At 38.9% G+C, this 27,050-nt stretch overlaps 1 non-coding gene across 1 annotated transcript; it reads left to right on the top strand.

Annotated features, from left to right (window-relative positions):
• Positions 1–27,050, top strand: Gm8995. Its single transcript, XR_003946664.1, has 4 exons — positions 1–139; positions 8,945–9,057; positions 14,076–14,136; positions 17,528–27,050. It is a non-coding gene; the product is annotated as a predicted gene 8995 (transcript).

The following is a 27,050-nucleotide window of genomic DNA, read 5'->3' as shown; positions in this document are numbered from 1 at the left end:
AGTCTCTGACCTCATAGAGCCCTATCTGAGCCTCTGCAGATGGACAGCAGCCTGGCAGGCTGGAGGAAGGTGCATGTCCACCTCCAATTACTCTCTAGAGCAACAATCTGAAGACTGGAACTGGGCTTCAAGCACACAAGTAAGTGAAAGGAGTTAAATGGCTAGACAGATAAGTACAATAGACTTAAAAACTAGAGTAGAAAGAGAAAAGATGAAACGTATGGACATTCGGGGATTGTAACAAGCTAAAACCACAGATAGGAAATTAACATTTCCAGGTTGCTAGAACCTAAGGCTCACAGAAAGATTAGACTTTTGTCCATGACACTTCCAAGAACTGACAACAAAACAGGAATTGAATCTTTAACCGGTGCTGTATTGAGAAAGCTAAATGCTAGAATCTGCCTTCTTTTTTTGTAGGTTCTGTTAATTTCTTAAAAGTTGTGCCTTTTGTTTGTATGGGTGAGGTGCTTGTTAAACATGGCTTTCCTTGAAAGCATTGAAAACATTTACTTCTGTGATGGTCCCAGGTGTACTGGTTATAGTCAGATCTTTGAGATCTCACTCCTTGGGCTCTCGGATTAGGAAGGCAGCTGATTTACTGAAGCTGTAAGACTCTTAGAGACATCCTATTTTTCCCTGCTCCCTTGGTAATCTATTGACCTGAAGTGATGGCCAAAATGTTGATATCCCTTTTAGACTCTATATTCTCATTGATTTGGGCCTCTAACTATGATTATTGAGCAACCAGAGCTTCGGTTACAGCAGTATTGACAAATGAATAAAATTTGGTTCTATAACACTAAAGTGAAGCTCGACAAATATTTTAAAAGAAACCTTTATTCCTTTAATACAGAGTTTTCTATTTAGAATCATATACATCTATATTAATAAAACATAAAATCCTTGCTCTTTAAGCAATTTTTTATGAATTATAATACTTTTACATTTACTCTATGTGTGTGTGTATGTGTGTGTATGTATGTGTGTGTGTATGTTTGTATGTATGTCTGTGTGTGTGTGTCTGTGCATGTATGTGTCTGTGTGTATGTGTGTCTTGGGAATTGGGTGACACAGCATATGTGTGGAGGTCAGTTCTGAGGTCTGAGGATCAAACTCAGTCTATCATTGCCTTTACCCACTGAGCAATCTCACTGACTCAATACACTATTTTCAAGTTTTAACTTTTATAAACCATTTTGTGATACACATAAACTCAGTTTTATCCAATCTCTTTACGTTTATTAGAACAATCTTTTACCTTAAAATCTACAAATCAACTGCCCTCTCACCTAAAATTATGCTTTTAATATTCTTATCAAAATATATGTTGTATTCATAACATTTTATATCTTTCATTTTAATTGATATTACCTATTGCATTATATATTTTGAGCCAACAAAATTTAGAAAGCTCTTGCTTCCTAACAAGATATCTGTATTTCAAATAAATACACATGGAACTGTATTTGAAACTCAGGCAAAATAAGTTAGCAATCCCGGAGTCTGCTTTCTCTTTTCATCCTGTTTTTGTCTTTCTGGTCTTAAACTGGTCAAGATAAGAAACTTAAGGAGAAATCTGTTTTGTTTTGTTTGGGGAAAGACTCAATCAGGTAGAAAATAGTTTTTACACATAAATGACACAACTGTTAGATAAATTTATCTTCGAGATATACTATACTGTGTTAGCCATACTAAATAAATTACCATTTTAAAGAACTGCATGAAGTAAGCTTCCCTACATTATGTATTCTACTGTTTGTGGGGTAGGATCTTCGGTAATTCCCATTATGAAATGGAAAAGTAATATAAAGATATTTTGCAAATGTATATGTATGTATAGTTATCGTTTTGTTTGTATCACACTCTTCATGAAAATCTTGCATTTATCATATCCATGTAAAGGTTAATTTGTTTGTTTGTTTTTTGGGAGGGTTGGGTTTTTGTTTTGTATAGCTTATTTTTTTCTTAATTGTATTGTATATTTTCTTTATTTACATTTCAAATGTTATCCACTTTCCTGATCCCTGCCTCCCCTCCCGGAAAACCCCTATCCCATCTCCCCTCCCCATGCTTCTATGAGTGTGTTTCCCCACCTACACACCCACTCCCACTTCCCCATCCTCGAATTCTCCTACACTGGGGCATTCAACCTTCACAGGACACAAGGGCCTCTCCTCCCATTGATGCCTGAAATGGCCATCAACTGCTAGTTATACATCTGGAGTCATGTGTCCCTCCATGTGTACCTCTTGGTTGGTGGTTTAATCCCTGAGAGCTCTGCGGGTCTGGTTTGTTGATATTGTTGTACTTCTTAAGGAGTTGCAAACCCCTTCAGCTCCTGCAGTCCTTTCTCTAACTACTCCATTGGGGAGTCCAGTGGTTGGCTGTGAGTATCCACCTCTATATTTGTCAGGCTCTGGCAGAGCCTCCCAGCAGACAGCTATATCAGGCTCCTGTCAGCATGAACTTCTTGGCATCCACTATAGTGTCTGCATTTGGATACATTATATGGGGTGGATCCCCAGATTGGGAAGTCTCTAGATGGCCTTTTCTTCAGTCTCTGCTCCACACTTTGTCCGTATTAGCTCCCATGATTGTTTTGTTCCCCTTTCTATGGACAAAGCACCCTGTAGGTTAATTTTTTTTCCATTTTTTATTAGGTATTTAGCTCATTTACATTTCCAATGCTATACCAAAAGTCCCCTATATCCACCCACCCCCACTCCCCTACCGACCCACTCCCCCTTTTTGGCCCTGGCATTCCCCTGTACTGGGGCATATAAAGTTTGTGTGTCCAATGGGCCTCTCTTTCCTGTGATGGCCAACTAGGCCATCTTTTGATACATATGCAGCTAGAGTCAAGAGTTCCGGGGTACTGGTTAGTTCATAATGTTGTTCTACCTATAGGGTTGCAGATCCCTTTAGCTCCTTGGATACTTTCTCTAGCTCCTCCATTGGGAGACCTGTGATCCATCCAATAGCTGACTTTGAGCATCCACTTCTGTGTTTGCTAGGCCCCCGCATAGTCTCACATGAGAAAGCTACATCTGGGTCCTTTCGATAAAATCTTGCTAGTGTATGCAATGGTGTCAGCAGTTGGATGCTGATTATGGGGTGGATCCCTGGATATGGCAGTCTCTACATGGTCCATCCTTTCGTCTCAGCTCCAAACTTTGTCTCTGTAACTCCTTCCATGGGTGTTTTGTTCCCACTTCTAAGGAGGGGCATAGTGTCCACACTTCAGTCTTCATTTTTCTTGAGTTTCATGTGTTTAGCAAATTGTATCTTATATCTTGGGTATCCTAGGTTTTGGGCTAACATCCACTTATCAGTGAGTACATATTGTGTGAGTTCCTTTGTGAATGTGTTACCTCACTCAGGATGATGCCCTCCAGGTCCATCCATTTGGCTAGGAATTTCATAAATTCATTCTTTTTAATAGCTGAGTAGTACTCCATTGTGTAGATGTACCACATTTTCTGTATCCATTCCTCTGTTGAGGGACATCTGGGTTCTTTCCAGCTTCTGGCTATTATAAATAAGGCTGCTATGAACATAGTGGAGCATGTGTCCTTCTTACCAGTTGGGGCATCTTCTGGATATATGCCCAGGAGAGGTATTGCTGGATCCTCCGGAAGTACTATGTCCAATTTTCTGAGGAACCGCCAGACTGATTTCCAGTGGTTGTACAAGCCTGCAATCCCACCAACAATGGAGGAGTATTCCTCTTTCTCCACATCCTTGCCAGCATCTGCTGTCACCTGAATTTTTGATCTTAGCCATTCTGACTGGTGTGAGGTGGAATCTCAGGGTTGTTTTGATTTGCATTTCCCTGATGATTAAGGATGTTGAACATTTTTTTCAGGTGCTTCTCTGCCATTCGGTATTCCTCAGGTGAGAATTCTTTGTTCAATTCTGAGCCCCATTTTTTAATGGGGTTATTTGATTTTCTGAAGTCCACCTTCTTGAGTTCTTTATATATGTTGGATATTAGTCCCCTATCTGATTTAGGATAGGTAAAGATCCTTTCCCAATCTGTTGGTGGTCTTTTTGTCTTATTGATGGTGTCTTTTGCCTTGCAGAAACTATGGAGTTTCATTAGGTCCCATTTGTCAATTCTCGATCTTACAGCACAAGCCATTGCTCTTCTGATCAGGAATTTTTCCCCTGTGCCCATATCTTCAAGGCTTTTCCCCACTTTCTCCTCTATAAGTTTCAGTGTCTCTGGTTTTATGTGAAGTTCCTTGATCCACTTAGATTTGACCTTAGTACAAGGAGATAAGTATGGATCAATTCGCATTCTTCTACACGATAACAGCCAGTTGTGCCAGCACCAATTGTTGAAAATGCTGTCTTTCTTCCACTGGATGGTTTTAGCTCCCTTGTCGAAGATCAAGTGACCATAGGTGTGTGGGTTCATTTCTGGGTCTTCAATTCTATTCCATTGGTCTATTTGTCTGTCTCTATACCAGTACCATGCAGTTTTGATCACAATTGCTCTGTAGTAAAGCTTTAGGTCAGGCATGGTGATTCCACCAGAGGTTCTTTTATCCTTGAGAAGACTTTTTGCTATCCTAGGTTTTTTGTTATTCCAGATGAATTTGCAAATTGCTCCTTCTAATTCGTTGAAGAATTGAGTTGGAATTTTGATGGGGATTGCATTGAATCTGTAGATTGCTTTTGGCAAGATAGCCATTTTTACAATGTTGATCCTGCCAATCCATGAGCATGGGAGATCTTTCCATCTTCTGAGATCTTTAATTTCTTTCTTCAGAGACTTGAAGTTTTTATCATACAGATCTTTCACTTCCTTAGTTAGAGTCACGCCGAGATATTTTATATTATTTGTGACTATTGAGAAGGGTGTTGTTTCCCTAATTTCATTCTCAGCCTGTTTATTCTTTGTGTACAGAAAGTTCACTGACTTGTTTGAGTTTATTTTATATCCAGCTACTTCATTGAAGCTGTTTATCAGGTTTAGGAGTTCTCTGGTGGAATTTTTAGGGTCACTTATATATACTATCATATCATCCTCAAAAAGTGATTTTGACTTCTTCCTTTCCAATTTTTATCCCCTTGATCTCCTTTTGTTGTCGAATTGTTCTGGCTAGGACTTCAAGTACAATGTTGAATAGGTAGGGAGAAAGTGGGCAGCCTTGTCTAGTCCCTGATTTTAGTGGGATTGCTTCCAGCTTCTCACCATTTACTTTGATGTTTGCTACTGGTTTGCTGTAGATTGCTTTTATCATGTTTAGGCATGGGCCTTGAATTCCTGATCTTTCCAAGACTTTTGTCATGAATGGGTGTTGGATTTTATCAAATGCTTTCTTCCAATCTAATGAGATGATCATGTGGTTTTTGTCTTTGAGTTTGTTTATATAATGGATTGTGTTGATGGATTTCTGTATATTATACCATCCCTTGCATCCCTGGGATAAAACCTGGGTGAGGATGGATCCATATATTGAACCATCGCTGCATTCCTGGGATGAAACCTGGGTGGGGATGGATCATTGTTTTGATGTGTTCTTGGATTCAGTTAGCAAGAACTTTACTGAGGATTTTTGCATCGATATTCATGCGGGAAATTGGTGTGAAGTTCTGTATCTTTGCTGGGTCTTTTTGTGGTTTAGGTATCAGAGTTTGTGGCTTCAAAGAATGAGTTCGGTAGAGAATCTTCTACTTCTACTTTGTGGAATAATTTGTCAAGAACTGGGATTAGATCTTCTTTGAAGGTCTGATAGAACTCTGCACGAAACCCATCTGGTCCTGGGCTTTTTTTGGTTGGGAGACTATTAATGACTGCTTCTATTTCTTTAGGGGATTTAGGACTGTTTAGATCATTAACTTGATCTTGATTTAACTTTGGTACCTGGTATCTGTCTACGAACTCGCCCATTTCATCCAGGTTCTCCAGTTTTGTGGAGTATAGCCTTTTATAGAAGGATCTGATGGTGTTTTAGATTTCTTCAGGATCTGTTGTTATGTCTACCTTTTCATTTTTGATTTGGTTAATTAGGATTTTGTCCCTGTGCCCTCTAGTGAGTCTAGCTAAGGGTTTATCTATCTTGTTGATTTCCTCAAAGAACCAGCTCCTCATTTGGTTGATTCTTTGAATAATTCTTCTTGTTTCTACTTGGTTGATTTTGCCCCTGAGTTTGATTATTTCCTGCAGTCTACTCCTCTTGGGTGAATTTGCTTCCTTTTGTTCTAGAGCTTTTAGGTGTGTTGTCAAGCTGCTAATGTGTGCTCTCTCTAGTTTCTTTTTGGAGGCACTCATAGCCATGAGTTTTTCTCTTAGAAATGCTTTCATTGTGTCCCATAAGTTTGGGTATGTTGTGGCTTCATTTTCATTAAACTCCAACAAGTCTTTAATTTCTTTCTTTATTCCTTCCTTGACCAAGGTATCATTGAGAAGAGTGTTGTTCAGTTTCCACGTGAATGTTGGCTTACTATTATTTATTTTGTTATTGAAGATCAGCCTTAGTCCATAGTGATCTGATAGGATGCATGGAACAATTTCAATATTTTTTTATATATTGAGGCTTGTTTTGTGACTAATTATGTGGTCAATTTTGGAGAAGGTACCATGAGGTGCTGAGAAGAAGGTATATCCTTTTGTTTTAGGATAAAATGTTCTGTAGATATCTGTTAGATCCATTTGTTTCATAACTTCTGTTAGTTTCACTGTGTCCCTGTTTAGTTTCTGTTTCCATGATCTGTCCATTGGGGAAAGTGCTGTGTTGAAGTCTCCCACTATTATTGTGTGAGGTGCAATGTCTGCTTTGAGATTCACTAAAGTTTCTTTAATGAATGTGGCTGCCCTTGTATTTGGAGCATAGATATTCAGAACTGAGAGCTCCTCTTGGAAAATTTTACCTTTGATGAGTATTAAGTGCCCCCTCCTTGTCTTTTTTGATGACTTTGAGTTGGAAGTCGATTTTATTAGATATTAGAATGGCTTCTCCAGCTTGTTTCTTCAGACCATTTGCTTGGAAAATTGTTTTCCATCCTTTCATTCTGAGGTAGTGTCTGTCTTTTTCCCTGAAATGTGTTTCCTGTAAGCAGCAAAGTGTTGGGTCCTGTTTGTGTAGCCAGTCTATTAGTCTATGTCTTTTTATTGGGGAGTTGAGTCCATTGATTTTAAGAGATATTAAGGAAAAGTAATTCTTGCTTCCTATTATTTTTGTTGTTAAAGTTGGCATTCTGTTCTTGTGGCTGTCTTCTTTTAGGTTTGTTGAGGGATTACTTTCTTGCTTTTTCTAGGACGTGGTTTTTGTCCTTATATTGGTTTTTTTTCTGTTATTATTCTTTGAAGGGCGGGATTCATGGAAAGATAATATGTGAATTTGGTTCTGTCGTGGAATACTTTTGTTTCTCCATCTAAGGTAACTGAATGTTTGGCTGGGTATAGTAGCCTGAGCTGGCATTTGTATTCTCTTAGTGTCTGTATAACATCTGTCCAGGCTCTTCTGGCGTTCATAGTCTCTTGTGAAAATTCTGGTGTAATTCTGATAGGCTTGCCTTTATAAGTTACTTGACCTTTTTCCCTTACTGCTTTTAAAAATCTGTCTTTATTTAGTGCATTTGTTGTTTTGATTATTATGTGTCTGGAAGAATTTCTTTTCTGGTCCAGTCTATTTGGAGTTCTGTAGGCTTCCTGTATGTTCATGGGCATCTCTTTCTTTAGGTTTGGGAAATTTTCTTCTATACTTTTGTTGAAGATATTTGCTTGTCCTTTGGGTTGCAAATCTTCATTCTCATCTACTCCTATTATCCGTAGGTTTGGTCTTCTCATTGTGTCCTGGATTTCCTGGATGTTTTGAGTTAGGATCTTTTTGCATTTTCCATTTTTTTAATTGTTGTGCTGATGTTTTCTATAGAATCTTCTGCACCTGAGATTCTCTCTTCCATCTCTTGTATTCTGTTGCTGATGCTCCCATCTATGGTTCCAGATTTCTTTCCTAGGGTTTCTATCTCCAGTGTTGCCTCACTTTGGGTTTTCTTTATTGTGTCTACTTCCCCTTTTATGTCTTTAATGGTTTTATTCAATTCCATCACCTGTTTGGTCTTGTTTTCCTGCCATTCTTTAAGGGATTTTTGTGCTTCCTCTTTAAGGTCTTCTACCTGTTTAGCAGTGTTGTCCTGTACTTCTTTAAGTGAGTTATTAAAGTCCTTCTTGATGTCCTCTAACATCATCATGAGATATTCTTTTAAATCCAGGTCTAGCTTTTCGGGTGTGTTGGGGTACCCTGGACTGGGCGAGTTGGGAGTGCTGGGTTCTGATGATGGTGAGTGGTCTTGGTTTCTGTTAGTAAGATTCTTACATTTGCCTTTCGCCATCTGGTAATCTCTTGAGTTGGTTGTTATAGTTGTCTCTGGTTAGAGATTGTTCCTTTGGTGATTCTGTTAGCCTCTATCAGCAGACCTAGGAGACTATCTCTTTCCTCTGAGTTTCAGTGGTCAGAGCACTCTCTGCAGGCAAGCTCTCCTCTTACAGGGAAGGTGCACAGTTTTCTGGCGTTCGGACCTCCCTCCTGGCCGAAGATGAAGGCCCAAAACAGAACCTATCCCAGAAGCTGTGTTCCTTCGGCCTGTCACAGAAGCTGTTAGCCTCTGTAGTCCAGACTCTCACCTGCACAGTCTAGTCTCAGAGGGATCCAGGAATCAAGATGGTTCCCCCAGGTGCTCCTGCAAAGCCCTCCCAGGCAGGGCAGACACCTCTCCTCTGGCAGGGAAGGTGCCCGGATGTCTGGGGCCCAAAAAGGGGGCTGCCTCAGAAGCTCTGTGGCTCCCACCTGTCCCAGAAGCTGTTATCTTCTGTAGTCCACACTCACCTGTGTAGACTAGTCTCGGTGGAGCACCAGAACCAAGATGTCTCCAGCAGATGCTCAGGCAAAGCCCTCCCTGACATGAACTTTATTTTCTTTAACTTTTTCAGGATTTCACAGACAGATTCAAATCAGAGTTCATTTCATTCTAACTACACTTGAGATGGGGCAAGGCCGCTATCCGTTTCTCCTCAGCTTGATGTAGGACCTTGGCACATACAGGGTAACTGGCTGCAACAGTCTGTATTGCATTTTTAAAAACACAACATATAATATATATGTTATCATATATAATTTATAGTAGGAGCACACATATATAAACTTATTATGCATATTATATTATATATGTGTTATATATCATATAGATAATATGTGTTATATATTATATATGCATATGTTATGTGTATTGTGTATACTATATATCTAACTTTTATAACTTTCCATCTCCTTTTCTGCAATGATCCCTGAGACTTAGATATAGGAGTTGTATTTTAGATGGATCAGTTAGGCTTGATCTCCACAATTCTGCTACTTGATTTGTTATAATTTTCTGTATTTGTCTCAGTCTGTTACACAGGTTTCTTGATGAGGAATAAGACTATACTTATATGTGTATATAGGGTATGTCCTCAATATAAGTACAAATACTTAGGATGTAATTATGGGTTATGCTGGTTTAGCAAAGTGGCAATTGCAGGGTCTCCAAATACATGACATCATTAGCACTGATTAGTTGGCTAGGTTTTCTGTCTTGTTGGCATGATTTCTGTCTTGTTGAGCAGTTTTTAGGTTAAATTAGAGAACTATTGGTTATGCCATAGTATTTGTGACACACCTGCAGCCTTCATGACATTCTGGTTATTGTGGTGGTCCATAGGCATCATATCTAGCTTGCTTTTACCCTTTAAAGCTTGCATAGCTCCTTCTACTAACATGAAATCTAGTACTCAAAGAGGAAGATTTCAGGTCATATCTAGCTCAAGTCCTCTGGGCCCTGTGTCTGAAGAGCATATCTTCAGCAACAGACACTTATCTTCTACCTCTAAGGATATGGGGTTGTCAGGGGCAATAGAAATAACCCATAATGTTTTGGGAATCTCTTGGACAACCCTGACCTAAAGAGGGTTTCTCAGCTTCCCACACCTTTTGTTGGGGTTTTTATTAGATGGTCTATAGTTCTTGAGGGAAGCCCTTTCAGCCCAGATAGGAAACTTTCCCTTAAACTATATATGTATATTTATACACTGATTTATGTATATTATAGGTATTTTTAGTAGAAAGTTAATAGTATGATTACTTGTGACTTTGTCAGGTAGCCATATTATTATTTTGTTCTTCTCCCTCATTCTTCTATATTAATCTTTCTTTCCCTCCTTATTTAGAGCCCCTCACATTTTCCCATTACCTCTTTCAGATCAGTTGTGCTCTATTTGTTATTCCTTCTTTTTTGCTACACACACACACACACACACACACACACACACACACACACATACATATCCCCTTTTATTTTCCTGGTTTCAGCAGTTAATCCAGATTATATACTCATTCTGACAAGTTGGATCTAGGAACCTCAAATGAGAGTGAACTCTTGCTCCTTGTCTTTCTGGGTCTTGTCTCAGTACAATCTTTTCTAGTTCTATCCGTTTACCTGAAAATTTTATTATTTCATTTTTCATTATAGCCGAAAAGCATTCCATAGTGTGTGTGTTTCACATTTTCATTTCCATTTGTTGGTTGAAGAATATTTAGGTTGTTTCCATTTCCTAGCTATTTTGAACACAGCAGCAATGAATATGCAATATGCAATGAATGAACCAGTTCCTGTGGATTTGGTGTCAATCCTCCAGGCATACAAGGAGAGACACAGCTGGATCATATGGTAGACTCATTTTTTAGCTTCCTGAGGATTCTCCACACTGATTTCCAGAATGACTGGAACATTTTTGCAATCACATCAGCAAATGAAAGTCCCCTTTCTCCACCATTAACTTTTAGCTTATTAAATATTTTCCACACTGATTTTCAGAGTGGCTAAACCAGTTTGTAATCCCACAAAGAATGAATGGGAGTTTTCCTCTCCCTATATCTCACTACCCAGCATTTGTTGTAACTTGTTTTGTTAATCTTTGCCATGCTGGATGGGGTAAGATGAAATCTCAAAGTTGGTTTGTTGATGTTGTTTGTTTCTTTCATCTTTGACATTATAATACAATTACATTATTTCCTCCTTCCCTTTCCTTCCTCTAAACCCACCTATATATCTATCTCTCTGTGCTTTTTCAAATTCATGGTCTCATTTTCATTGCTGTTACATACACAGAGATAAAACAATCAAAATTGTTTAGGTTTGCCCAATTCTTAGAAATAATGAACATTTTTAAAATATTTCTTAGTCATTTTGTTTCTTTTCTTTTGAGAACTCTCTGTTCAAATCCCAAGCCCATTTTTTGAAAGAGTTGTTTGTTTTCTTGACTCAGATGTGCTGTGTTTTATAAAACAATGGTATAATTGCAGCAGAAGGGAAGTTGTCCCCCTGAATAATCCACCTGTGTGAGAGACCTAATATAAAGACAATGTATATTAGAGTTGAAGGGAAGGGGACCTGGAAAGGAGTAGTGACTGAGAAAGGGGGAGGTCAGAGACGGACAGAAGAGAAAAGAGGAAAAGAGAAAGAAAGAAAGAGTCCATCATGTAACTTATGAGGACAAAGAGTCTAAAGAATGAAAGAGAGGAGAAAGAAAGAGAGAGGGGAGAGAAGGGAGACAGACAGACAAGACAGACAGACAGAGAGAGAGAGAGAGAGAGAGAGAGAGAGAGAGAGAGAGAGAGAGAGAGAGAGAGAAAGAGAGAAAGAGAAAGAGAAAGAGAAAGAGAAGATGAAAGGACAGAGCTGAAGTAGCTGACCAGGCCCTCTTATACACCAGGTTAGATTGGACCTGGAGGTGGTGTAAGCTGTTCCTAGGTTGCTGTTGCTAGGTACCTGTGAGGAGCCTAGTGTGATTGTAAGCCAAAAAAATATATAATTGGCAAACATTCTCTCCCATTCTCAGGCCTTCCTTGTCACCTGATTATTTCTACAGCTGTGCAAAACCATTTTAGTTTTCTAAATTCCTACCTACTAGTTCCTGCCAGAACTGTTGAACAAGTGAAGTCCTATTTAGAAACTGAGGGTTGGGGAGAGTGTGTGGAGGAATGGATTGTCAGACCCACCTGACAAAATCATGGAGAAAAAATTGCAAGGGTGGAGAGGTTGGATGTGGAGTAAGAAAAACCTGTGGTCAGAAGCAGGCAAATCAGGATCTAATGGAAGCCTAGAGATCAGTTGTGACACTGGGGTGACCAGACTAAACCAGTGTACAGGATTTGGGACCTAGACTATATCAAGGGGTGAGATGTATAGAGGAGAAGAGCAGAAGAACTCATTCTAATTGACCCTGGAGTAGAATGTTCAGGATCTGACCAGGCAGAGACATTGGATGTCATGCCCAGCTATTTACAGGAAGGGTGGATATTTGAATTCAGATCCTAATATTCATACCAATGAGCTAACTCAAGGGCTATTGTTTGCCCTCTTCCCCCAGCTCTCAAGCTCTGACCTAAGAATCTATAACTTCTCTCTAAAACTCAACCTCTGCAGTCCATAAGTATCGTTATTTGAATTCAAAAGCCCAAAAGCTATTGTCTAAGGGTGGATGACTTTAGGGCAATCAAGTCTTCCAGGACCCTAACATCCATCTCTCACCTAATCCCAGAGAAGTTCTATGTCTTACTTCTATCAAAGTCTAAAATACCCCAAATATTACCATATCATAACTTTTCCAACAAATCTCTTAATCAAAGGGACAGTCTGGCCTATTGTCCTTCTTGAAACCTAACCTGAGACCTTATTAGTTTCATGGTTTAGAAGACACTTGAGTTATGTATTAGTCAGGATAGAATTCTCTAAAGAAATTGTGTGTGTGTATGTGTGTGTGTGTGTGTGTGTGTGTGTGTGTGTGTGTGTGTGTGTGTTTATGCATGCACCCTCACTTGCGTGGGGAGGCTTGCTTAGTTAGGGGGATTTAGTGGAATGGCCTACAGTTTATGATCCAGCTAGTCCAACAGTGGCTGTCTACACAACATTTCCTTCTTTGTACCTACCCTAGAAAGAGATGAAATATTCTAAATAAACTTGAGCTTGTGTCTTTGGCTACCAGACTATTAAAAATATGGATACCTCCTTCCCCAAGAATTAATATTTTTTCAGGTGTTCATGGTGAAGGAAAGGAAATGCTCAAGTTCTAGTGCCAATAAAAGAAGCTAGCTCCCCACCCCCCACCCCAGGAATAATTCCACACTGTTCTGACAACATAATTGATCATTTTTCAGGACAAAATGGAACCAAAAAAAAAACAAAACAAAACAAAAAGCAGGACCATATTTTGTCAGGATTTTCCTATACTTGTAGGTCATCTGTATGTATTCTTTTTAAAGTTACATTCATTTATTGATTGGTTTTTCTGTATGTGTTCTGTGTGCCATGGTATTCAAGTAGAAGTCAGAGGGCAGCTTGCAAGGATTATCAGAATTGAACTCAAATCACCAGGCTTAGCAACAATAGCCTTTACATGTCAAGCCTTACTTAGATCTTACTTAGATCTACTAGAGAGAGGGGCAGCAAGAAGGGGGAGAGAGAATGTAGGCATGCAATTGTAAATAAAGGTAGGGAGTCAACTCATAGAAGATAGTTCTCTTAGTGTATATCCTAGAGATTAAATTCAGACCCTCAAGGATAGTGACAAATACCCTTAGCCACTGAGCCATCTCACAAGCCTCCTATTGTCTACTTTTGAATCAAATTTTTGCTTTTACCATTGAGATTTTTTAAGCTCACTATATACTCTAGATAATAATGTTTTATGAGACATTATCATTTTACACTATCTTCTAAACTGTTCATTGTCAGTTCGCTTCTTAAGTTCGCCTACTCTCAGAATACATGTGGCATTCTAAATTCCTATACACATGGGGCTTTTATATCCTACTTCTGCACAAAAATCTCTCTCCACAGTCTTTTTGAGATTTCTAGCATGTCTGATTTTCTTTATAATTCTTTTCTATGTAGAAGTGGGTTGTTCTTTTCCATTCAAATACATTAGAAATTATCCTCCATATGGTAATTTTTATTTTATGCCTTTATTTCTTTTTTCTGAGAAAGCATTAATCTAAGGGGGAAAAATGTTCTCTCTCTATAATCAGAGATCAAGGACTCACAATAGAAACGCAGGCTATCTTCAAGACCTCTGATGAGCAAAGGAAGGTAATTCAATTCTACAATACATCCTAACCATTTTTAAGCTGCCTTTTTTTTCTTGAATCATCATTTCTTCTATTTCTGTTGGTTGGTTGGTTGGTTGGTTGGTTGGTTGGTTGGTTGGTTGGTTGATTGGTTGATTGGTTGGTTGTTTGGTTGTTTGGTTGTTTGGTTGAATTTAGATTGTTTTTTGAAACAAGGTCTCACATTGTGTCACATTGTAGAAATAGAGGAGAGGGATTGACATAACGCAAGTTAGTAATGCATCTAAAAGTCTAGAGAGAAAAATAATATAATGAGAATATAAATAAACTGGCTTGAAATTCTGGAGATAGGGGTATCTAAGATAAAGGCACTGGTGCCTGGTCAATACCTTCTTGCTACATCATCCCATGAAGTTAGAGAAGTAAAAGAGTAAAAGGCAGCTGAATTTGCCCAGTTACACAGTCACTAACTCCATGCATAATGGATAGCTCTGACACTCTACTCCCCACTCCTTATTACTATTAGGGTGGCGAGTAAATCTCATTTTTCTATGACTTTATAGAATAGAATTTTGGGTCTACAACTATATTGCCTTGAATATGCTTGATCTAATCTGAGAAACAGAATTTAGCTGCTTCTATCATACTAATTTCTTTATCAAATAGCTGTTTGACTTTTTCTTTGGTTTTCTCTCTTAAATATATTTTCTTATTCTTTACACGGGTAGACTAAGAATGCTTTTAAGTCTTTAAGTTCTGCTTTCCCTTAAATTGTATTTAAATCACTTCTCTTTTTACTTTTTAATATATGCAGATTAATCCCAGCACTCGGGAGGCAGAGGCAGGCGGATCTCTGAGTTCGATATCAGCCTGGTCTACAAAGTGAGTTCCAGGACAGCCAGGGCTACACAGAGAAACCCTGTCTCGAAAAACCAAAAAAAAAAAAAAAGCTATGTAGAACATTGCTGATTAGATATTTCTTCAGCCATCTAACTCATCACTCTTAAATTGTGATTTCATGAGGCCAAGCATGGACAGAGTTCAATTAAAGTCCTTACCGATTTTGAACAAGGAGATACTTGCATTTAGCTTTCTGTCTTAGTTAGGGTTCTACTGCTAGGAACAGATACCATGACCAAGGTGACAAAGGCAAATCTTATAAAGGTCATTATTAAACTGGGCTGGTTTGCAGGCTCAGAGTTTCAGTCTGACATCATTGCTTTGAGAACAGGGCAGCATCTAGGCAGGCATGATGCTGGCAGAGCTGAGAGTTCTACATCTTCATCTGAATGCTGCTAGTAGAATACTATCTTCCAGAAGCTAGGAGGAGGGTCTTAAATCCACACCCATATTGACACACCAACTTTAGCAAGGCCACACCTTCAAATAGTGCCACTCCCTGGGCCAATCATATTCAAAGCATGCCACATTCCAATACCGTGTTCTTGCTTTTGTGAAAGGCCTCATGAGAATTACTTTAACTAACCACATTCTGATCTTAATATTTAGGTAACCTCTAAGAAATTTCAGACTTGTCTTGTGAATCTTTTCTTCTGAGCTATCACCAGAATTGCCTCCGTACTCTTATTCATGTAAATATAAACTTTCATAGCCAATGCATCCAATCCCTTACAGCCTCTATTGTCCAACTCCAGGGTTATCTGTAAAATTTGACATCTCTATCACAAAACCCACTTTTCATTTCTCTGGGATCAGTTTTGCCCTCAAACATTCAAGGATGCCATAACAGATTCATTCAGACTGAAGGTTAGGAAGTTCAAGAGCAGGGAGGCAGCCAGCATCAGGATAAAAAAAAAAAAAGCAAATGAGGCTAAATTTGCTCTTTTATAACAGCATTAATCTCATCTTCAAAAGAATGACACCTTGCCAGTCATGAAAACACACACCTTTAATCCCACTCCTCAGGAGGTAAAATCTCATAATTCAAAGCCATGTTGATCTACACAACCAATTCCAGAACAGCCAGAGCTACATACTGAGACCCTATCTTAAAAGAAAAAAAATCTCATATCTTAATTTTGTACAATGGAAAATGAATTTAAAAATGAGTTTGAGAGAGGACAAACACTCAAACAATGGAAAATGGGTTGACTATGATTGTAATCCAGCAAAAACTTAAGAAGGCAAAATCTAAAGGAGATATAGCATGGGAGTACAAAATGGAATGAGATTGAAGGCAGATGTAAGAGAGCAAATTAAGTATTAGTAATATACTAAATTCATGATCAGAGAAAAAAGAAATAAATAGAACACTTGCTGGCCTGGATATATGGTAGTGTAATTCAGAAGGGCAAAAATGATAGGAGGAAAGGAAACTTGAATAAGTACAAAATTGAAGTGTGAAATTTTGTCCCACTGTATGCTTTAGAGGCAATGAGGGAGAGATTCCTATAAAACTGAGAAAATATTGGACACAGAGGAGTATTTATGTTCATATATATGTATATATGTATGTGTGTATGTGTGTATGTGTGTGTGTGCCATTAGTAAATAGTCTTCATAAGATTCAAAGAAATTAACAGAAGGAGAAAATGAATAACAGTTACTAAAACAAAACAAACTAGTAGTGTGTCTAAATACCAGGAGAGAAATTTAATGTTATGAAATGACCTAGACGGACATGACAAAGCCAGGCATGGTGATGCACACTGGTAATCCCAGCAGTCAGGAGGCCAAAAGAAAAAAATCATGAGTAAGAGTCCAGCCAAGACAAAATAACAAGCTCCAGGCCAGTATGAGCTACATAGTAAAATACTGTCTGAAGAGGAAGAAAAACATGATATAGAAATAGGAATGGTACCAGTCAAAACAGGTTTCACAAAAATTAATAAGGAAAATATAATCAATAGATGATATCACATTTTTAAAAAACATCAAGCAAACACATGTACATTATCAAATACTATCTTTCACATTAATTCTCTCAAAGCAATTAATTCTATGCAAGAGAAAGTTTTAAAATCAGGCCAAGTGTCAGGCAATGGCGGTGCATACCTTTAGTCCCAACACTCAGGAGGCACAATCAAGGAAATCTCCAAGTTCAGGACCAGCCTGTTCTACAGAGTGAATTTCAGAAAACCCAGGGCTACTAAAAGAAACCCTGTCTTCATAACAAATAGAATCAGGCAAAGTGGCAACTCAATATAGTATCCAACAAAACAGGTCATGCTGAGAACACCCACAATGAAAAGCTTCACACACACACACACACACACACACACACACACACACACACACACACAGAAAGTTGTTTCCAAATCCATTTTAAAAATTACAAGAGATGAAAAAGATTAATGGATTTGAAACATTAGTAATTCAGTATTCTGGCCACACAGATTTCACTTCCTAAGCTCAGGACACAGAAAAAACTAATGACAATCTGTTCCTTACAGAGACATGGCAACACCAAAGTGGATCACTGATGAGCCTCAACTAAGAGGCAGAAGGAGGCATGATCTGGAGGAGATGCTGACAGAAGTGGGACTGTCTGTTGACTACTGGCTGCCAAAGCTTCAAGAAGACCTAGGTATAACCTCTGGACAGGCCTTACAATATTTAGAAAAAACAGACCTCCAGAAGCTGAAGTCCCACATACAGCACACTTGGGAGAAAAAAGCTCTGGAGAAGCTGATGGACCTCTCACATACAAATAGTGTTGCAGAACTGCAGGAGACTCCAGGGAAGATGATAAAGAACAGGCAGAGGCAGGCAGGCCAAGCACTTCAGGCTTTGAGAGCCTTGCAGTCAGAAGGGAAGAACAGAGAAGAAGAGGCAGTGAGCAGAAAAGAAGCAGAGCTGAGGCAAGCAATGGAGATCCCTGAGGAGTGCTGGCCAATGCCTGAAGTACCCCTAAAAGATATCATTGAAATAATGGAGAGACATCTTAGTTACATGGAACAGACCCTGACTCACAGTAAAAAGCTCTCAGATGGAGACTTGGTAAGATGGGCATCTGGAGGGCTGGCTCTGCAGGGAATTTTTAAGACCAACCACCCAAGAAGCCTGATTCAGAAGAGAGAAGAGCTACTTAGTGTCCCTAAGCAGTTCTCACTTGTTCGCCCAGAACGGGGTACCAAAATAAAAACGAAGGAATTTTCATCTTTTCAAGAACAAGCCATGTTTACACAAACTATAGAGAGGATGGGTTTCAGTTCGACCTCCTTGGTTAAAGGCGAAGGTTGGGGAATAAGTCTAGAAGCTGGTATGGGTCAAAAGAAAGAGAAAGCATCTGAGGATATCCACCAATCCCATTCAGAGCAAACTTATTTCTGCTTAACCAAGTTCAGCTACATCCCATTGGCCACCTGCCATTTTCACTTCAACAATCTTCAACTCTCCAAGGCTGCTCTCCAGGAACTAAAAAGTATTGAAGAACTCCTGGAGCAGACTACACACCCAGATGGACTACCCTTACTAAGGCACAGGGCTAAAAACTTTTTCCACAGATTTGGCTCTCATGCTAATCAAGGCCCTCTGCACCTGGGGGGAATCTACTGCTGGAAAGCCATTTCAGAAGGTTTCAAAAGTGAGCACTTGGTTGATGTAAAACAGCAAACAGAAGAGTCTTTGAATGTTTACATCAGGAGCAGCTATAGTGGCTTTGGAGTTAAAGTTGGTGCAAGTGTAAATATAGAAAACTCTCATTCAAAAGGAGCATCTTACCTTATAACACGTCAAAAATTTCAAACCAAGGTGCAACTATCTGTAGCCCAGATAGGTGGACCAGCAGAAGCAGATGGAATTGCCCAGTGGACAGCTGGTCTTGCAGCTCACAATCAAACCTGGTCTGTCATTGATAGGGAACTGCAGTTGGTACCTATTTGGGACATCATCCTGTCCAGTCACAGAACTGATTTTAAGAATGCTCTTGAAGTGGCTAACTGCCTAAAACAAAACTACACTGCTCTGACTAGACCCGCTGCCCAGATTCAAGAAGGGGAAGAATTTCAGACTGCTAGAGAAGAAGCTCAGTTTTTCCTAGAGGACATGAAATGCTGGGGGTTTTCTGATCCTGAAGAACAGCTTATGGAGATAATAAATTTTATGCAAACATTGAGTCAAAAAGAAAAAAGTTATGACATTTGGATTAATACATGCCTCACAGATTGGGATCTGCAAAATTTTCTAATAAACATTGTCAATTTCTGCAAAAATTCACCCACTTATAAAACTCAGTTTATTAAATCTCAGTTGTGCAGCCTTCTAGAACCTCATGTCTACAAAGTGACAAACTTTCCTCAGGCACACTCCATCATACAGTGGATCAATCAGTCAGAGTCGGAGGAAGAACTAGTCAAAATTACCTCATTTTCTGAATTCATTAAGACCTTAAAGAAAACCCACAAATACATGATGGAAGTGAATTTCAAAAATGAGCCCCCAGAAACAGTGGAAGAAGCACAAAGAACAGCTACATATGAGGTCACCACAGCTCTCACCTCCTTCTTGAAGTACCTCAGAGAAACACGGCAGCCAGACATGCAGCTGCTACTACTCTCCATTGCAGCTAGTGCAGGCTATCAGTTGGTAAACAGTATTTTTCAGCATCTTCTGGGGTGTGGTGAGTTAAACTTCCTCTTGGATCAAATGCAAAGTAACCAACACAAATACCAAGAGCTTAAAAATATTTGCAATTACAGAGCCCAGGCATTCCTGGTGCTGACAGCTCTAAGAATCACAGTTAAAATCACAGATATTTCTACAGAAGAGAAAGGACACCGCTTGACATTAATTAAACAACATATGGCGACACTGTTGACTGAAGAAGTTGCACATGTTCTCACAAAACATGGAGAACATCATGACTGGGAAAGGCTGGAGAATGATTTGAGATTACTCATTGAGGGGAACTATAAAGCCACCACACATTCCTTGCAAATGGATGAGGTAAAAAAGCAATTGCAAAGACTCTGCCATGAAAAGAAACAGACTTATAAACAACAAACTAATGAAAACAGCACAAAGGAATTGATAGAAAATGGACCTTTCCTGGACTTACTCCAAAGCCTAGGCCTAGATAATTACTATCCAAAGAGGATGCACAGACATGACTTTCATCTGATCTATAAGACCTCTGTGTACAATTCACAGCCAAGGTCTGAAAAGGAGCTTCCATTCTATTTCCTACAAAAGCTACTAATGTTGGATTATGGGTTGAGACATCTTGCTTTAAATGATGATGAAAGCATAAAAAAACAGATCTCCATAGGTTCCTCCAATCATGAAAATGAAGACTTTGATCCATATGAGGATGTCATTAAACACAATGACAGTCCTGGCTATCCTTCAGGCACTGAGTCCTGGCCCCAAATTCACCCAATGGATATACAGATGGCCATTTTTCACTGTGCAGATGATCTTACCAGGCAATATATTTTATCCAAACTTTCCATTTGTCAATATGCACTCCCTCTTGTGGTACCAAATCCCAACACTTCTCAGGTTGAATTTTGTCTCTGGTCTCTCAGACAAATTAGGAAAAGTTGGCAAGATGCAAGTAAATCACCACAGGACAAGAGCTACAGTCACAGAAATCAGCAGATGTGTCGTGTCTCTACACCCATTGTGTCCTTCATTAGGGTTGGAAATGGCCTCTCTGCTTCCAAATCTCAGATCATGAACTCTCTTCTCAGTAATCGTAAACATGATGTGTTTTTTCACAGACACTGCAGAGGAAGCAACAAACACTGTGTCCTGATGCAGGGAGTGGTGGAAATCTGTTGGTTCTATCCAGCCGGCCAAGGTGAGGACATGTTTGACAATTGTCTGATGTTCACCAATCTTCATGGAGATGCCAAGGAACATACCCAACAACTCAGCTTCCTCCAACATGTCTCTTCTATCATTGTGGTCCTCATGTCAGCTTCTGATAACAATAAAGAAAACCAAAAGCTTGTCAGACACCTCTGTCAGTCATCAACACCTTTAATCTGCTTGATTGATGACAAAGAAAAGGCTATAGCAAATACTTCTGGTAAAAGAATGAGAATTGGCATCAAGAATAGAAATGAGGCAGAATTAACAGAGGAGCTCACCAATGCCATCAAACATTTTCTAGTGTTCTCTAACACTGTTCTCAGTTTAGAGGACTGTTCACAGACAGCTCGAGAGCTAGGATTCATTATTGATGAAGACCAGAGAGACTGCAAGGAAGCCAAAGAAAAGGCACAGACTATAATGGCCCTCCTGGAGGAATACAAGTTATCTCAGACAAAAGAAAATTTACTACCCCTTCAAGGACAACTTTGGCACCTTTGGTGTAAGAAAGACAAAGAATTCTATCATCTGAGAGAAAAGGGGAATCAGAGCATCGAACAACACAAGAGTGAGATTGAAACAGAGAAAAGAATAATTCGACGTCAGCAGTTGGAAAAAGCCTTTCCTCTCAATGATTTAATGCGCTCTGTTCTCGAACTCCTCCAAGATTATTCAGAAACGCATAAGAAACTCTACTTTTTGCAGTGGCTGACTCTGTTTTTTGACAATCTGACTATAGAACACCTGGAGAAGTTACACAAAAAGCAGAGATCTTTGTGGTTAATAGTACAAACAGAAAAGCAAAAAGCACAGAAGAGCAACTCCCTGACACTCTGGCACAAGCAGATAGAAGCCATCTCCACAGAGATTCAAGACTATACTTTAGGAATTGAACACCTTCTCCGGGAAGTTGGCCAAATCTATGAAGCTCTGGAAGAAACTTCCTCCTCTAGAGATAGCCTTTTTCTCTGCCTCCCTCAAATTGCTGCAGACCTGATGATAGCTGGTGTTCCCATTGAGCTGATGGATGGGGATGCTTCATATGTGCCTCTAAGGTGGGTAGCAGCTATTTTTGACAAGATCACAGAGAAAGTTGGAGACAAAAGGCTGTTTGTTCTCTCTGTCCTTGGCCTGCAGAGCTCAGGGAAGTCTACCCTGCTGAATACTCTGTTTGGTCTACAGTTCACAGTCAGTGCAGCCAGGTGTACCAAGGGTGCCTACATGCAGTTCCTGAAAGTGGAAGAGACATGTACAGAAGAACTTGGCTTTGATTATGTGCTTGTTGTAGACACAGAAGGGCTTTGGGCTCCAGAACACAACAACAAATCCCAGAAGAGGGACAATGAGTTGGCAACATTTGTGATTGGCCTTGGAAATTTGACTCTGATCAATATTTTTGGTGAGAATTCCTCAGAGATTCAGGACATTCTACAAATATCTGTTCAAGCATTTCTGAGAATGAAACAAGTAAAAATCTCTCCCAGTTGCCTCTTTGTCCATCAAAATGTGGGAGAAATTACAGCAAAAGACCAAACTATGGAAGAAGGAAGGAGACTTGAACAGAAACTGGATGAAATGACAGCATTGGCTGCAGAGTTGGAAGACTGCTCAAACATAACTCACTTTAGTGATGTAATTAAGTTTGATGCCACTTCCCATATCTACTACTTTGCTCACCTCTGGGATGGCAATCCCCCAATGGCCCCTCCCAATCCTCACTATAGCTACAATGTCCAGGAACTACGGAATGTAATTCTTTCAAACGCCCAGAAGGAATCTAGGGGAAGGATCTTAAAAATCTCAGATTTTAAATTCAGAGTACAAGATTTGTGGAAAGCTCTTGTCAATGAAAACTTCATTTTCAGTTTCAGGAACACCCAAGAGGTCATAGCCATGAGCAAACTGGAAACCATGTATAGTCAATGGATCTGGGAGCTAAGGAGTCATGTACTGGACTTAGACAATCAGCTGAACATTCAGATTCAAAATGGTAAAATCCTGACACTCACATCTAATTTACTGGAGGATCCACTTAGCAAGAAATATGAAACCATCAAAGAACAATTTGACAAATATTTTGAAAAAGACCCAGATAGTGAAATATTGTTTCAGTGGAAAACAAATTTTGAACACAAGCTACAAATCCTTAAAGACACACTTATTTCAGACACCAGACGGAAATGCAATGAACATATCAGTCTTAAAAAAAGCCAAGAAATACTTGATAACCGAAAGTCACAATATGAAAATCAGTTGTTAGAGAGGAGCAGAAAATTAGCTTTCAATTTGAAGGGTAAGGAATTAAGTGATGAAGAGTTGCATGAGAAATTCAGTCAACTTTGGACAAGTTGGATTTATAATGTATCTTCCAATGTTCCTCATGTCACAGAGCCTAACATTGATTTGGACTCCGAAAATATCCTTCTGGAGTATTTCAAGAAGGACAAAAATATTGTGGAAAGACTAAAAATAAAGTCTAGAGAAAAGTTTGAAATCTTGTATGACAAACATATTCAAATGAAAAAAAGATACCATTTACATAGAAAGAGTTCAGAAACCTGTCATGTTGAATCCATCAAAAAGACCACCAACAACATTTGGTTAAAATTTTCAGAAACACTTAAAAACATTTGGAAGCAAAAGCGTGATTACAGTCACAATTACTTTCATGAAATCTTGAAGATCATAGAAAATGAGCTGAAATCTGAACCCTGTGAGGGAGACTACACATTTACCAGAGACTACATCATTGACTTATCCTTGTACTTATTCCAAAGAGCATCCAAGGATTTCAAGAAAATGCACGAGGCATTCAAGACTGCAAATGACCCTGTGAACTATCTGGAGAGAAAGAAAGACCATTTTTTTATTAGTTTTAAGATCTCCTGCCAAGGTGCCACCGCAATCACATCCTTTGTTGACTTCCTATGGCGCAAGCTCACTCCTGCTATCTCTGCCACCATATGGAAAATAATAGCTCAAAAATTAGCTGGAGACATGCGAGCCACCTGCCCTAAATTCAATCGAAACAGAGCTAACCTGGAGAAACATACATTTGGCTCTATAACAGAACAAAATAAGCCTGATGTGTTTGGGGAATTAATAGATTCCCTTTACACGCTTTGCCTTAGATACCACATTAAGAGTTACTGTTCAGAAAAAGGAAATGAAAAAATAAAAACTTTTTTAAACCTAAGTTTAGGTGACATCAAGAATACCATCCTGTCTGCCATTCATAACTCCACAAAGGTAGCTAAAGCTAAAGGCAGCACTGCATCTGGCTGGCTGGATTTGTTCTGTGACCACCTAGGGAGCAACCTCATCTTCCCAAGGAGAGACCTGGTAAGCATAGAGCACCAGGAGCTAATTGATACTGAGTTTCTTAAAGAAGCCATGAGCAAAGCTTTGGATCCTGCAATGAGGAAAGTAGAAGAAGATTGTTCAAGTAAGCACATAGATGAAATTGTTCCTGACATTGAGAAAATTCTCTGTGATCATCGCTGTGGCTGCTGAAAACAGTGTCCTTTTTGTAATGCAATTTGTACAAACACTATTCCCCAACATGAAGGAGACCACAGTGTGCCATTCAACTGTCCTCAGGCTGTCAATGGTGTTTGTTATTATGAAACAGACTACTTCATCATTGATCTTTGTTCTAGTGTTGTAGCAAGTGATTCTTTCTTCATTTTACATGACCGCCGGAAATTCCCATACAAGAAATATTGAGAAGCAGGAGGTGAATAGGCCACATGGAGCATCACCCCAGACTCATCCAACCAGCCATATTGGAAATGGTTTGTCTGTCATTTCAGATCAAAGCTAGAAAAGAAATATGGCAAAAAAATTACAGGAAGAGGTAGTATTCCAGATTCAAGGACCAAAATCACAAAGCAAGAAGTCCTGCATGACTTAAAACTTAAAATGTTCTTGTAAACTTTATATGCGCTAATACAGGGGAATGACAGGGCCAAGAAGTAGGAGTGGGTGGGTTGGGGAGCCGGCTGGGGAGAGGATATAGGGGACTTTCGGGATAGCATTTGAAATGTAAATGAAAAAATATCTAATAAAAAATTGAAAAAAATATCATGACTGAGGAAGAAGTATGCTTGTCAAAAGAGAAATGGTAAGAGTGATATTCCAGCACCTCTATAAGAATGACAACATTGATGAAGACACAGAACTGTGCATCTGCAGCAAGAAACTTAGGTATGCAGAAGACACTAAGTGAACTCTGTATTTATTAAAAGACTATGCATACCTATTTGAATTGAGCTGGGCAGTGAAGAGTTTGGAACAATAACTAAGAAATTTGTCCCATATTTCCAGGAAGTAACAATTTAAAAAGCAAAAAACTTAACCAAGAAAAATGACAGTCCTAAAATGCATGATAAAAAGAAAGAAAGAAAGAAAGAAAGAAAGAAAGAAAGAAAGAAAGAAAGGAAGGAAGGAAGGAAGGAAGGAAGGAAGGAAGGAAGGAAGGAAGGAAGGAAAGAAAGAAAGAAAGAAAGAAAGAAAGAAAGAAAGAAAGAAAGAAAAAGAAAGAAAGAAAAAGAAAGAAAGAAAGAAAGAAAGAAAGAAAGAAAGAAAGGAAAGAAAGAAAGAAAGAAAGAAAGAAAGAAAGAAAGAAAGAAAGAAAGAAAGAAAGAAAGAAAGAAAGAATAATTGCCACAGACAGAACACTAGACAGGCCACAGAAATTTTACTTTAGCCAAGGGAGCCTAATGGAGAACAGCATGCAGGAGGAGTTCAGTAGGCAGGTGAGCTTCCTTGAGATGGCCCACTCTAATGGACAATTTTCCTGCAGATCGATATGAAGGTAAACTTTCATAAAATAAGATTGTATAGATGAATTAATGATTTTATAGAATTCCTGATTTGATTTAAATAGTTTTAGGGAGTTAGGGTAAATGATAGAAAGTTTAAGGAGATGGCTTAAGTTGTTCTGCTAAATAGATATGATAAAGTTAGAATTAAAAGCAGAATGTGTGCCTGGCAGTGGTGGCACATGCCTTTAATCCCAGCACTTGGGAGGCAGAGGTGGATTTCTGAGTTCGATGCCAGCCTGGTCTACAGGGTGAGTTCCAGGACATTCATGACTACAAAGAGAAACCCTGTCTCGAAACACCAAAGAAAGAGAGAGAGAGACAGAGACACAGAGACAGAGAGACATAGAGAGAGACAGAGAGCAAGCAGAACGTGCCCTTTCTCTTGTAGTATAGTGAGGGCTACATAGGTTTGTAAAGGAGTACAGTGAGCTTTCATGCATTGCAAGGATGTAATAGTGCTTAGAAGAAGAAAGTAGGCTTGGGACAAGTTAATGCTCAAAACATAAATTATAGTTTGGGTCTGAGTACCTGGATTTTTTGTGACCTAGAAATGTAGTCACAGATTTTGGTGTGCACCATAAAAAGACATGGTAATGAATAAGAAGTAAATAATTCTATTATTAGTATAGAACAGAGCATAGATGATTAGCCAGTCTAGCTGAACAAGACTTCAAAAATAACATATAAGAGATTGTTTCTTGGTAAATACAGATAGGTCATCATCTAAGCATAGGGAAGACTTGCTACTACAGACTTGGCTTGTTTAAACTTTGTTAATCAATGACAAAAGAATTTTGGCTTTAGGGTTACTATGGAGAAAAAGATGAGAGAAAGATGAGAAATGTTTAGTTAGGTATGAGTTTCAAAAGAGGAATACACAATCAATACTCCTCTTGTAATTTCCTTTTGTGTGATGATTTTATTGTCTTTTTGAAGAACATGTGTTTTGGTGATTGTTTTTAGAAAATTTGTAACTTGTGGCTCTGAGGTAATCTTTGTCATATAGAGAGAACTTTGTCTTAGATGGTGTTAAAAGGCTACGAGAAAAAAAAAAAAAACATTGTTAAAGCTCACTTGTTGGAGCTTGCTTCATCCACTACGTGTGTGAGCATGTGCCAGCTTTACATTGTCTCCAATCACACATGCAGTCCTTGGATCATTGACATAGCTAGTCTTCAACATCCTCATATCAATTTAAGTTGCATTATAAATTAAATAAGTAAAATAAATTAGTTACTATTACAAGACTTAAAGATTTCTATGAATATGATTTTATTTCTCTCTGATTTGATATCTCCTGCTTTATCCACAGGAATTAAATATGTTAATGTTT

Source organism: Mus musculus, chromosome 7 (genome assembly GCF_000001635.26).
Source record: "Mus musculus strain C57BL/6J chromosome 7, GRCm38.p6 C57BL/6J".
Taxonomy (NCBI): Eukaryota; Metazoa; Chordata; class Mammalia; order Rodentia; family Muridae; genus Mus; species Mus musculus.
The sequence above is the reverse complement of the archived record's forward strand: the minus strand, read 5'-3'. Positions and strand labels throughout refer to the sequence as shown.